Source organism: Bison bison, unplaced genomic scaffold (genome assembly GCF_000754665.1).
Source record: "Bison bison bison isolate TAMUID 2011002044 unplaced genomic scaffold, Bison_UMD1.0 scf7180017864043, whole genome shotgun sequence".
Classification (NCBI taxonomy): domain Eukaryota; kingdom Metazoa; phylum Chordata; class Mammalia; order Artiodactyla; family Bovidae; genus Bison; species Bison bison.
In genome coordinates, this window is record NW_011494615.1 from 9,842,554 (window position 1) to 9,847,510 (window position 4,957).

The following is a 4,957-nucleotide window of genomic DNA, read 5'->3' on the forward strand; positions in this document are numbered from 1 at the left end:
TGAAAAGCGAAAGTGAAGTCGCTCAGTCGTGTCCGACTGTTAGCGACCCCATGGACTGCAGCCTACCAGGCTCCTCTGTCCATGGGATTTTCCAGGCAAGAGTACTGGAGTGGGTGCCATCGCCTTCTCCTCTTTACGTCTTAATGAATTTAAAAAAATGATGGCGACACTTTCACTGCTACAGACTTTTTGTGCCATTCTATCACCTGCCTGGTCTGGACACTTGGATTCCTTCTTATGCCTTCTCAGTGTTACAGTGTTAGACAATATGGGCTAAATGTGGTCCTAAGACACCCAAGAGGTCAGGCTTTCATATATGTAGGCAATTAAGTGGCATGTGAATAATTCTATTCTGAAAATACAGGTTAGTGCTTTGAAGGCACTTGAAGAAAGTCTATATAAAATAAAAGCTACATAGGCAGAGACAGGAAAACTCAATATGAACACTCTTTGTGAATATTCAAGGTTTATTGTGGTTTTTTTTAACTTGTTTTTTTTTCAAATTTTAATAATTTGAGGAATGATTTATCATAAAGGTATTCCACCAAATGGCACATCAAATTTCCTCCAGTGAAATGAAATGTCAAAAAGGCTTCACCAGTTTTCAAATGTCATAGCACTGAAGCCACACCATTCTCAAAGAAGCTGGGCAAAGAGATCCCAGATTTGTCACTTCTGAAATATCTAAACTGAAACTGACTGAAGGAAGAAAGCTTAAAACGTGATTCAAAAGGCATAAGTCCCAAATTATAAAATATTGAGCAGATGTGATAGCAGATAGAAACGATTGCAAAATGATTCACAATATTGCCATGCAAATAAAAGAGAATGGTGAATTTAATGATGTGTTAGTCACTCAGTCGTGTCTACGACCCCACGGATTTGTAATCCACCAGGCTCCTCTTTCCATGGAACTCTTCAGGCAAGAATACTAGAGTGGGTTGCCATTCCCTTCTCCAGGGGATCTTTCTGACCCAGGGATTGAACCCAAGTCTCCTGCATTCCAGGCAGATTCTTTACCATCTAAGCCACCAGGGAATCAGATAGAAGCTACTGCCAAATGATTCATAATGTTGCCCTGCAAATGAAAGAGAATGGCTAATTTAATGATATATTAGTGTCTAATAAGAAGACAAAAACCGCACAATAATTTGAAGTGGGAACATGAAATGTAAAGAATTATAGTGCTTGGGACTTCCCTGGTGGTCCAATGGCTGAAACTCTGCAGTCCCAATGCAGGGGGCCTGGGTTAGATCCCTGGTCTTAGAACTCCATCAGAACCCACATGCCATAACTAAGACCCAGTGTAGCTAAGTAAATAAATTAAAAAAAAAAAAAAAGAATTATCATGCTTGCTTTAACAGCACATATATTAAAACTGGAGTGATACAGAAAAGATTAGCATGGTCCCAGTACAAGGATGATATGTAGATTTGTGAAGAGTTCCATAAAAAAAGAATTATTAACAGGGGATTGGAGTCACGGGAGATGCCTCATAAGAGAGAAAAAGAGCTTTAAAAGTATAGAAATAGCAGATGATGTAGAGAACAGCCATCACTTCTAGAACTGAGATGGAGCATCAGACAAGAGCCCGCCTCTGCCCAGACCTGAGATCCAGAGTTGGTTGGAAAGAGAGTGTGTGACTCACAGGATGGCAGACACATCCCCCAAGGTGTCAGGGCGGTTGGGTCTCTAGGAATCCACCAGCTGCAGTGCTGGAGAGCAGGACGCTGATTTCAGGGCACTGCTGAATCTTGGACTCACTCAAGCTGTCCAAGGCAAGTTCGCCTAGCTGGCGGCCTTCCCGATGAGATCCCTGGAGGAGAGTGGGCAAGGGGAAAACCATTATGGATGCCCACCCGTGGCCAGGCCATGGTGAAGCCACCTCAGGGTGCGGTGCTGGGGGACGCTGTTGGGGCCACTTGGTGCTGGTCACCAAAACTGCTGGCGAGAGCCCCACTCACTGAAGAAGCCCCATGAGATGAGCCAGGAGACAAGGAGGAGGCCGCTCCTCCTCCGTGTCCCTCCAGCACCCTCTGCTGATAAAGTCTCTGATAGGACCAGATGGCAAGGAGAAATATTTATAGTGTCCACCTCCATTATGGCAGGACATACAGAGAGGGTGGATTTGGAGCTGAGAGGCGATAAATTGATAACTGACATAAGTGGTATCTGGAACAAAATCCTTCGTTTACATAAAGACACAAATTCCTAGAATCTAGTGACAGATAATAACTCCATTTTTTTCTACTTTCTAATCAACCATAGTGACTTTATTTATTCAATAACAGATTTGTTCACATTAGATGATTAAACAATTTGAAGGCCAGGACATTCTAGTCTAGAAAAACCAAATTAATCATAAATTAGAAAACCAAGTATAAATTGTGTAGATTTGTAAAGACTGTTATAGTCTCATGGTAAATGTTTGTGGAAATTGACTAGAATTACAAAGTACTGCATTTTGAATTACTCTCTGTTTTGAAGACTTGTAGCTCCTTTTCTTTTTCTTTTTTTTTAATCTTTTGACTTTTTTTTGGTCAAACTCAATAAACCTGTTACTGACTTCAAAGGTGAAAGGATGATCAGATCAAGAGCTTATCTTGTTGAGCTAGGAATGTTTCTGGGTTATCACTTGTAATTTAAAATCCACTAAAATCCAAACTCTCTATAGTACCAGTTTTGATTTTAGGAGATGAGATGATAGCCGTTTCCTCTCTCTCTGAAATACTTTGAAACTTTATGCTGACACTGGTTATTACCTACAAACTGTGTTTGTGGTGGGAAAATGGAAGTCATTTCCGAAACTATCAGCACGAAGAATGCGATTCTGAGGAAGGTGCCAGGTGGGAGGGCACGACCCATGGTCTTTTCTGAGCACAGCTTGGGGTGTCTGAGTTGTCAGCCCCAAGGTAATGTCTGTTATCACCTGGTCATTGAGTACAAGTCTGTGATTGCCCCTAGCAGGCCCTGCATTTATGTCTCTGTGAAAACAGCTGCCTGAAGCCCATTGTGAGACCTTATTCCACATTTAACCAAAGTATTTCTAATGGAAAACCAGATTACTGGGGAAAATAACTGGGCCACTTTAGACCAGAAGTTCTCAAACATAGATGATGTGCAGCTCACTTGAGGTCACCTGAAATGCTTCTCCTTAAAAGTTAACTTATTAACTAATTTATTTCTTTGGCTGCATCAGGTCTCAGTGGAGGCACGTGGGCTCTTTCGCTGTGGTGCGTGGGCCCAGTAGTTGCAGCGCTTGGGCTTAGCTGCTCTAAGGCATGTAGGATCTCTCCGACCATGGATCGAACCCATGTTCCCTGCACTGGAAAGTGGATTCTTATCCACGGAACCACCAGGGAAGTCCCCTGAAATGCTTCTGAAAATGCCAGTTCTTCAGCCATTTCTGTGATGGACTGAATTGCACTCTGGGGGTGCTGAGCCCAGGGGCTAAGTGTGCACTGTGAGCAGGGTCTCTAGTGGACTTACACCCCTCCCCATACTGATACCCGAGAGTCAGGAGTCAAGGTGATGCTCTTTTTTTTTTTTCTTCTTTTGATGCTGTATTGATCAGGGTCACAGCAAGGCTGGTTAAGTAAAGCCCAAGTATGTCATATGTTATCAACTCACAGGTAATCGGTGATTTTGCATTCGTCAAGTATAGCAGGAAATAGAAGACAACTTTGGCTACCTTAAATAGAGCAGGAGTTGTTGGAAGGAGATGTGGGAGATAATCATCAGTTTTCAGTTCAGTTCAGTCGCTCAGTCGTGTCTGACTCTTTGTGACCCCATGAACCGCAGCACACCTCCCTGTCCATCACCAGTTCCTGGAGTTCACCCAAACTCATGTCCATTGAGTCAGTGATGCCATCCAACCATCTCATCCCCTATCGGTCCCTTCTCCTCCTGCCCTCAATCTTTCCCAGGATCAGGGTCTTTTCCAATGAGTCAGCTCTTCACATCAGGTGGCCAAAGGATTGGAGTTTCAGCTTTAACATCAGTCCTTCCAATGAACACCCAGGACTGATCTCCTTTAGGATGGACTGGTTGGATCTCCTTGCAGTCCAAGGGACTCTCAAGAGTCTTCTCCAACACCACAGTTCAAAAGCATCAATTCTAAAAAAAAAGAAAAAAAAAAAACAAAAGCATCAATTCTTCAGCGCTCAGCTTTCTTCACGGTTCAACTCTCACATCCATACATGACCACTGGAAAAACCATAGCCTTGACTAGACGGACCTTTGTTGACAAAGTAATGTCTCTGCTTTTTAATATGCTGTCTAGGTTGGTCATAACTTTCCTTCCAAGGAGTAGTGTCTTTTCATTTCACGGCTACAATCACCATCTGCAGTGATTTTGGAGCCCAAAAAAAATAAGTCTGAAACTGTTTCCGTTGTTTCCCCACCTATTTCCCGTGAAGTGATGGGACAGGATGCCATGATCTTAGTTTTCTGAATGTTGAGCTTTAAGCCAACTTTTTCACTTTGCTCTTTTACTTTCATCAAGAGGTTTTTAGTTCCTCTTCACTTTCTGCCATAAGGGTGGTGTCATCTGCATATCCGAGGTGATTGATATTTCTCCCGGCAATCTTGGTTCCAGTTTGTGCTTCTTCCAGCCCAGCGTTTCTCATGATATACTCTGCATATAAGTTAAATAAGCAGGGTGACAATATACAGCCTTGATGTACTCCTTTTCTTATTTGGAACCAGTCTGTTGTTCTATGTCCAGTTCTAACTGTTGCTTCCTGACCTGCATACAGGTTTCTCAGGAGGCAGGTCAGGTGGTCTGGTATTCCCATCTCTTTCAGAATTTTCCACAGTTTATTGTGATCCACACACTCAAAGGCTTTGGCATAGTCAATAAAGCAGAAATAGATGTTTTTCTGGAACTCTCTTGCTTTTTCCATGATCCAGCGGATGTTGGCAATTTGATCTCTGGTCCCTCTGCCTTTTCTAAAAC

General features: G+C 42.8%; 1 protein-coding gene across 5 annotated transcripts in view; it reads left to right on the top strand.

Moving 5' to 3' along the window:
- GADL1 (glutamate decarboxylase-like 1) overlaps positions 1–4,957 on the top strand; it is a 195,805-nt gene that overhangs the window by 120,301 nt on the left and 70,547 nt on the right. The gene's annotated exons all lie outside the window — the stretch shown is intronic.